General features: G+C 44.4%; 1 pseudogene; it reads left to right on the top strand.

The window, feature by feature from the left end:
* Positions 1-5,701: 5,701 nt before the first annotated feature.
* Positions 5,702-8,012, top strand: LOC125257215 (annotated as a pseudogene).
* The last annotated feature ends 1,467 nt before the right edge of the window (positions 8,013-9,479 follow it).

Here is a 9,479-nt window from a genome sequence, read left to right on the forward strand (position 1 = left end):
TGCTAACAACATGCTAATCATGTTAGCATATTGCTAACAACATGCTAATCATGTTAGCATATTGCTAAAAACATGCTAACATCATGCTAATGGTGTTAGCATCATGCTAGCAACATGGTAATCCTGTTAGCATAATGGTAGCAAACATGCTAATCATGTTAGCATATTGCTAAATAAATGCTAGCAACATGGTAATAAAGCTAGCATCATGCTAGCAACATGATAATCATGTTAGTATCATGCTAGTGTAGGGCCTTGTTCGACACATCTCACCAAATAACGTTATCAACAAGGAACGTGACCAAACAAAGCTTCATTTTGACCAAGGATTCATTTGCTGACCCCAAAATCCCCGGGGGCACTGGATAGCTCCTAATTCCTGCTAGTCAGCATTAAGAGAAGTGGTAATGTGACTTAAGAACAGAGAATATCTGTTCTGAGGCCTTCCTGATCACATTAAATTTATAGACGCTCACAAAACCCTTTTGTATAAAACAAACAGAACAGGAAACACTAATTAAACAGACCTGAAAAGAACAACGGATCCACACAGACATCCTCCTGATTAGGAGTCCGTTTTGACCCGGTCACTGTTTCAATGACTCCGCTTAAAGAATCAATCTCAAATGGACAATCATTGAGAAATCATTTTTAAACTATATTCAGAATAACACATGCTATGATGTGATTACTAACATGTTGGATTCGATGCATTTATGTTTGTATTCCCTTATGCATTTTCTTTCTCTTGTAATCACTGTTTAATTAGGTCAGTTTAGTAATGTGTGTAAGAAGTATGTCATGTTTGAGTTCTAATTACTGGATATAATTTTCTTTGTAAATCTGTGTGCATGAGACATTGAAATTCGGTATCAGAAAAATATTAGGAAACTTATAAGGTTGCTAATAAAACATCACAGGATTAAGCCCCGGACATCACAATCAATGGACAATAGACGGGGCGTGTCTAAGCTCTGTAGCAATGTCTCATTGGAGAACCGCATCGGGGGAGGGAGCTAACTTCCTCTTTTAAAACTATGCTTTCCCAATAGCTAGTTGTCAAAGATACGTCAAAGAATCGATATGTTGAATCAACGTGAAGAGCCAACACTTTGACCATGGCTGAACGTTACATCAACGAACAGCAGCTGCTTTGTCCCATCTAACTGCCGTGGCTGATTTTCCATCTAACAGTCGCTGACTATTCTTCATCCACGAGCCGCGCAGCTGACCACTCAACAGCTGTCATATCCCGAACTCTGAAACACTCCGTTAAAACTTCTTGACCAAAGTCTCCAAAGAAGAGAGCTGCTCAAGCCAGACTCCCAGAACAGCGCGTTTCACCAGCCGGCAACTTCCTTCAAAGCTTCCGCGCAACCCAACGAAGGGCTTCCCCAAGAGTCGTCACCTCAAAGACAACCAATCCAAGCCGGGATCCCCGCTCAACAAGAGTCACGGAACAACCCAATTACCTCAGCTGTCAGAGCAAACGCAGGTACAAGCAAACTTCTCTCTCTTTGCTGGAAACTGGTGAAATTCCTTGAAACAGAAAGAATCAAGCCAAAGCTCTGCCTTTGTGATTTTTCTCAGGTTGCGATGTTTAGTTAGACTTTGGGACTTTTACATAACTCATATCAACTCCGTGAATGTGTGTGTGCATATGTGTGTATGTGTGTGTGTTTAGCCTTAGTTTCTTGTAATCATTAGAAGTAGTCAATAAAGCCTTGTTTTGATTTTCACATATAAAAGTTTCTTGTGCTGTGTGTCAAATTACTGTCTTAAACTTAAAAGATCAAGTTGCCTCTTGCTTATAATAATATAATAATTATAATAATAATAATCATAATAAAATATTGTTACTGTTGGCCGCAGGATAATATTTATCCAGAATTGGTAAAATACTTTAACCTCAATTTTCGCTGGACGAATAATTGATGAAGTGTTAAATATTAATTCTGAATCATTTACAGTGAATCATTTACAGTTGATTCAATTCTTATTCCCTGTAACATAATGACCCCTTGTTATAATTAATTGAGCTAATAAATAGGCGAAGTCCTACACTAGCAACATGCTAATCATGTTAGCATCTTGCTAAAAACATCCTAGCAGGACGATAATCATGTTATCATCATGCTAATCAAGAGTGCCGAGTTTTGCCACTGCAAGCACCATTCACATTTTCTTCAGGAAATGTACATTTTAGTTTTGATCTGTTCCTTTGTTCCTTTGTTCAGTTTCCCGCCAATCCTTTGTCTCTGTCATGATTAGTTTGTTTGTATCAGCTGTGTGTGATTAATTATCTCGTTGCAGTCTGCTATTTAGAATGCCACTTGCTTTCATTCTCTGTCCGATGCCTTCCAGTAAAATACAATTTTATTTACAAGTGGCTCAAAACAGTTCAAAGATAAATTCTAGTTATTTTACTATTCTTCCTTTCTTTTTCTTTATTCTTTTGATTGGTTTGGTCCTGCCAAGGTTCAAGACATTATTGTCCTATATATTGACATTTCCCTGCACCTGTTGTACTTGACTTTAATTTCTGTTCAAGTTTCTATTATAGAAAATCTCTTACAGGAACAAAGCTGTTTGACTGTGACATAAAAAGGAAGAAAAGCGCAACAGGAATGTGTCAACGTGAGACACTCTGCAAAAATGTAAAAAATGTATGTTGACTCAGTGACACATTCCTTTTGTGCAGTTTTTTTTCTGTCACACAATAAACCCCTTTGTTCCTGCAAGAGAATTTCATTATAGAAGCTTAAAAGCGAAACAGTGGTAATGTGTGGACGTGGCAGTGGGACGGCTATACTGTAGCTTGGCTATGAGGATGAGTGTCTCTGAGCAGTAATGCCACGTATACATGTTCCTGGTCTGATAGGAGAATAGTAGTGATTAGAGCGTTTTGACAGCTGACCGCATCAGCTGATTGCAGCACTATGCCTACGTGGCCTGACTGAACTAATGCTGTTACTTTGAATTTATTGAAACACAAGGTATTATGCTAATGCATTAGCTTGAAGCTTAAAATAAAGAATTCTCATATTTTGATCAGCTTTGATCACATACCTTTCCCGCAGTAGCTCACTCTGTTTCCTCCACTATTTTTAGATGCATTTTTGTCCATAGAAAAGCATTATTCAGTGCTGGCACGACTGGCGAAAGACTTCCGTGCACGGTGGGTGGACCAACTAATCGATAATGAGAATCATTGTCGATAATTTTCATTATCGATTATTATTGATTTTATCGAATAGTTGTTGCAGCCCTACTTTTTAATTTTATTTTTGCAAATGGCAACATCACTGCAGAGTTAGTTTAATTAAAAAAGGAGAAATGTCTCGATTACATATGTATTCCTCGTTCCCTGCAGGAGGGAACAGAGACGTATATCAGAAGTGATCCAAAGAATTAGGATATCGCATGAGAGCCCTATCACCTTCAAGTGTAAACTAAACGAGCCAATGGACATTGGTGTACATCACACGCACCGCCCCGCAGCGCAGGTACAAATGCAGAAACGGGTGCACTCGCACTCTGTTTTTCGCTGAGGAGACGAGCAGGTGGCACAGCAACTGTGGCGACGGGACATACATCTCCATTCTCTCCTTCAGGGAACGAGGGTTACATACATAACTGAGTCCCTTTCAGTCGGTCACGTTCAACGTACGTCAGAAGTGAACCGACGAATTGGGATTCCTAATAAAATGCCATAGTTACTGACCCTTCCAGTGCCCGGAGTAAGCCTCGGCATCCCCCTCACCTCGGGGTGGAAAATAGGACTGGGCTTACGCGAAGAGAGTCTACTGCTGTTCTGCATGACCCACTAATAAGACTTGGATAACACTGGGAAAGCATGCCCATAGGGAATGCTACGGAGACCACATCCTGCCCGAAGGGAGGTGATGGAGGGAATACACATATGGACTGGCCGTGGGCAGTGCACATATGGACGTCCCTGGGATGCTTCCAGCCATACAGGGGCGAGACACAACTGGCAGGGACAGCAGAGTGGACTCTGCCAAGGCGAAGACAAGGACTTACAATAGGGAGACTTACCAAGGAGAGATACACATATGGGACAACCGTAGGGGTTGCAACATATGGCACTCAGCCTAGCATAGGCGAGTAACGAGTGCTTGGCCTAGCGACAGAAACTCTGCAATGTCTGAGGCTGCAAGGGGTGGCAGAGGAACTCAATAGGGTTCACCAAGTGGGGGAACTTACTGGGGTAATAGGCTCACTTATCCACTCCGACCAGGGGAATGGCGTAGCAAGCCGACACAAGAACATGGAGCTCCAGGCGTACTGGCCACTAGGGGCGAGTACGCGGGAAGCAACCGGTTCTACATGGAGGCTATAAAATCTAGAGAACGAGTTGGGTGTAGTCCAGCCCGCATACATATACACTGTATTGCCAAGAATTGGGACACCCCTCCAAATCACTGAATTCAAGTGTTTCAATCACTTCCATGGGCACAGGTGTATAAAATCAAGCACCTAGGCATGCAGGCTGGTTGTACAAACATTTGTGAAAGAATAGGTCGCTCTCAGGAGCTCAGTGAATTCAAACGTGGTACCGTGATAGGTTGCCACCTATGCAATAAGTCCATTCGTGAAATATTCCACGGTCAACTGTTAGTGGTATCATAACAAAGTGGAAGCAATTGGGAACAACAGCAACTCAGCCAAGAAGTGGTAGGCCACGTAAAATCACAGAGCGGGTCAGCGCATGCTGAGGTGCACAGTGCGCAGAAGTCACCAACTTTCTGCAGAGTCAATAGCTACAGACCTCCAAACTTCGTGTGGACTTCAGATTAGCTCAAGAACAGTGTGTAGAGAGCTTCATGAAATGGGTTACCATGGCTAAGCAGCTGCATTCAAGCCTTACATCACCAAGTGCAATGCAAAGCGTTGGATGCAGTGGTGTAAAGCACACCACCACTGGACTCTAAAACAGTGGAGACGTGTTCTCTGGAGTGACGAATCATGCTTCTCTGTCTGGCAATCCAAAGGAAAAAAAGCACAACAGGAATGTGTCAACGTGAGACACTCTGCAAAAATGTCAAAAATGTATGTTGACTCAGTGACACATTCCTTTTGTGCTGTTTTTTCTGTCACACAATAAATCCCTTTGTTTTCAATTATAATTTCATTATAGAAGCTTAAAAGCAAAACAGTGGTAATGTGTAGACATGGCAGTGGGACGTCTATACTGTAGCTTGGCTATGAGGATGAGTGTCTCTCAGCATTGAGGTCCATGCAAGCTAGGACTTGAAAGCCTTGGTAATATGAAACAAAAAAAAAAGACGACAGCCGCAGGTGCACAGTAATATGCTGATGCTTATAGTGTGGAGGGAGGTTTGTGAGCAGTTTGAGAATACTTACCAAGCAGAAGTGCCACGTATATATGTTCCCTGTCTGATATGAGAATAGTAGTGATTAGAGCGATTTGACCGCATCAGCTGATTGCAGCACTACGCCTACATGGCCTGACTGAACTAATGCTGTTATTTTTGAGTTTATTGAAACACAAGTTATCTTTGGCGGTATGGTTCCTTATGGGGTTTCTTTCTTTAAACTTATTTGAACATACAACAGCTTTAGCATGTGCTTCCAAATTTCCACTATTACTAACACTTGTAAATCGTGTGCTACACGTTGGAGGTGGTGCAACCATAACAACCTGCGTATTTTACCCATGTCATCTAGTACATTATTTTCTATTTCTATTGGGCTCTGGAACTGTCAATCTGCTGTAAACAAAGCAATTCATTACAACTAATGCTACTTATTCAGATCTCCATCTCATGGCTCTGACTGAGACATGGATCAAACCAGAGGACACTGCCACACCAGCAGCCCTCTCCTCTAATTTCACTTTCTCTCACACCTCACGCCAGATTGGGAGGGGTGGTGGTACTGGTTTGCTTATGTCCAGTGAATGGAAGTTCAATCCTTTACCATCTCTCTGTGACAATGGCTCATTTGAATCACATTCAATTACCATAACCCTACCCTACTAAAATCCATGTTGTAGTTGTTTATCGTCCCCCAGGTCAACTAGGTAACTTCTTGGAGGAGTTAGATGTGTTACTCTCATCCTTCCGTGAGGATGGTACTCCTCTGCTAGTACTTGGAGATTTCAACATCCATATAGACAAACCTCAGGCTGCTGACTTCCACACTCTGCTTGCCTCATTTGATCTCAAGCGAGTGGCTACCTCAGCTACTCACAAATCAGGTAACCAATTGGACCTCATCTACACACGCTTTGGCTCCACCGACAATACACTGGTTACTCTACTACATACCTCAAACCACTTTCTCATCACTTTTAATCTCAACCTGACACCTGACTCAACACACACTCCACCACATGTTACTTTTCTCGCGAAACCTACGCTCCCTCTCACCATTCCACCTATCCTCTTTGGTCTCATCCACACTTCCTCCCCCTAACCAGTTCTCATTACTAGACACTAACAATGCTACTGACACTCTTTGCACCACTCTAGCATCTTGCTTAGATGACGTCTGCCCCCTTTTAACCAGACCAGCCCGGGCCACCCCCTCTGCCCCTTGGCTCTCTGATGCTCTCCGTGAGCATCGGTCTAGACTCAGGGCTGCAGAGAGGAAGTGGCACAAATCTAAAGATCCTACTGACCTTAGCTTATGTCACTCCTTTCTTCTTTCTCTACTGATGTCTCCAATGCTAAAAGCACATACTATCACACTAAAATTAACAATTTGACTGATTCCCGCACACTTTTTCAAAACCTTCTCTTCTCTTCTTTGCCCCCCTCCCCTCCCTCCCACCCACATCAGCTCTTACAGCTGATGGTGTTGCTGGATCTGTCTGCTGCTTTTGACACAGTTAACCACCAGATCCTCCTGTCAACACTCATGTCGAAGGGCATCTCGGGAACCGCACTCCAGTGGTTCAACTCTTACCTCTCAGGTAGGTCCTTCAGGGTATCTTGGAGAGGTGAGGTGTCCAAGTCACATCATCTTGCTACTGGGGTACCTCAGGGCTCAGTGCTTGGACCACTTCTCTTCTACATCTACATGTCATCACTAGGATCTGTCATTCAGGATCATGGTTTCTCCTATCACTGTTATGCTGATGACACACAACTCTACCTCTCATTCCAACCAGATGATCCGATGGTTGCTGGTCGCATTGCAGCCTGCCTGACAGCCATTTCTGCCTGGATGAAGGACCACCACCTTCAACTCAACCTTGCAAAAACGGAACTGCTTGTGGTCGGTACCAACCCAACACTTCATCATAACCTTCCAATTCAACTTGGGTCGTCAACCATTACTCCTTCCAGGACAGCCAGGAACCTTGGAGTGGTGATGGATGATTGTTTAAGCTTCACAAATCATGTTGCGACAACAGCCCGGTCCTGCAGATTTGCCTTGTACAACATCAGGAAGATTAGACCCTTCCTATCGGAGCATTCCACACAAATTCTTGTCCAAGCTCTTGTTCTATCCAGACTGGACTATTGTAATGCTCTCTTGGCTGGCCTTCCAACATGCACTGTCAAGCCTCTACAACTGATCCAGAATGCTGCAGCAAGACTGGTCTTCAACGAACCGAAGAGAGTGCACGTCATTCCTCTCTTCATCAGTCTGCATTGGCTGCCAGTAGCTGCTCGCATCCAATTCAAGGCTCTGATGTTTGCCTACAGAACGACCGCTGGCTTTGCACCGCTATACCTTAACTCACTATTTCAGACTTATGCACCCTCCAGAAACTTGCATTCTGCAAGTGAACGGCGCCTTGTGGTGCCATCACAAAGGGGCACAAAATCACTCTCACAGACCTTCTCCTGGTCTTTTCCTGGCCTGTGGAATGACCTGCCACGCTCTATCCGAGCAGCTGAGTCTCTAGCCATTTTCAAAAAAATGCTAAAGACGTATCTTTTTCGTCAGCACTTGACCCAGTAATAGTAGCACTTACCTTGATTTCTATTCTTCTTCCATCTATTTGTGTATTTATTTATTTTAAAAAAAAAATTCCTTGCTACGAGCACATTACTGTCATAACTGTGGCTTTGGATAAAAGCGTCTGCTAAATGACTAAATGTAAATGTAAACTGAGATGGTCCCTTTCAGTCGGTCATGTTCGACGTACATCAGAAGTGAACCGACGAATTGGGATCCCCCAATATGGCACTCAGCCTAGCACAGGCGAGTAACGAGTGCTTGGCCTAGTGACGGACACTCCGCAATGTCTGAGTGTCACGATCACCATCTGCTCCTGTCAGACTACACTTCCCATCATCCCCCCAGCCAGTCACATGCTCACACTCTGCACCAATCACCTGTTGCCACATACAGCTTTGCACATCACTTGGGCTATAAAGGACTGTCACACACACCACCTCACCGCAAAGTCTTGTTAACACTGTTACAATTCCGAGCGTTATATCCTGTTTGCCTGTCTGTTACCATTCCTGCCTGTTACCTGTTATTGACCCGTTGCTGCCTGTCCTGACCTTTGCTTTGTCTGCTGTTCTGTGAATCATATCTGCCTGCCTCGATCTACTGCCTGTACCTGGATTACGATTTTGTCTACCCTCTGCTGTACCTGTTTGCTCCTGTTTGACCCTGCTTGTACGACCACGCTTACCTTTAATAAAACGCTGCATTTGGATCCCCTGCCTGAGTCCCACTTCGTTACAGAAGACTTCGCCATACCAAGATCCAGCAGCTTTTCTGAGCATGTCCAGCCTCAGCATGGACCCAGCATGGTGTCTTGTCAGCCTGCGTCAAGGTAACAGTACCCTCGAGGCACATATCCAGAAATTTTTGGATATTGCTTATTTATCTGATCTGCCGGACTGTGCCCTCATTGACTTCTTTGCCTATGGATTAAATGAACCATTAAAGGACTGTTTACTTAACAATGGTCCCCGAGGGTCGTTCGTGGAATTCCTGGACTTTGCCCTGTTAACTGTTGGTTCGCGTTTTACTGTGGGTGTCTCGGAGGATTTCGACACCATGGTGAATCCCATAATGGCTGCCACGCCCGAGAACACGCACAAAATGGCGGCCGCAACAACACGTCCTGTCTCCGCTGATCGCCCAGATCCACGTCATGTCTCAGCTGATTACCCAGAGCCTTGTCACGTCTTCGTTGATCGTCCAGAGCCAAATCAAGTCCCCGCTGAACGTCCAGAATCACGTCACGTCGCTGGTCCTGTCCGAGAGCGGAGAGGATTACGTTCCAGCATGAATGATCCTTCACTGACTACAGCATGAGCGTAGTCGGCATTCCGAAACCCACGCCGGCCGCTTCGCTCTCAAGTCAGCCGGCCGCTTCGCACCCAGGCCAGCCGGACGCTTCGCACCCAAGCCAGGCGGCCGCTTCGCACTCAAGCTTGTCGGACGCCTCGCACACAAGTTCGCCGGTTTCAACGCTCTCAAGTTCGTCTGTTGCAACGAGCTCAAGTTCGTCTGCTGCA

The sequence above is a fragment of the Megalobrama amblycephala genome, linkage group LG21 (genome assembly GCF_018812025.1).
Source record: "Megalobrama amblycephala isolate DHTTF-2021 linkage group LG21, ASM1881202v1, whole genome shotgun sequence".
Classification (NCBI taxonomy): Eukaryota; Metazoa; Chordata; class Actinopteri; order Cypriniformes; family Xenocyprididae; genus Megalobrama; species Megalobrama amblycephala.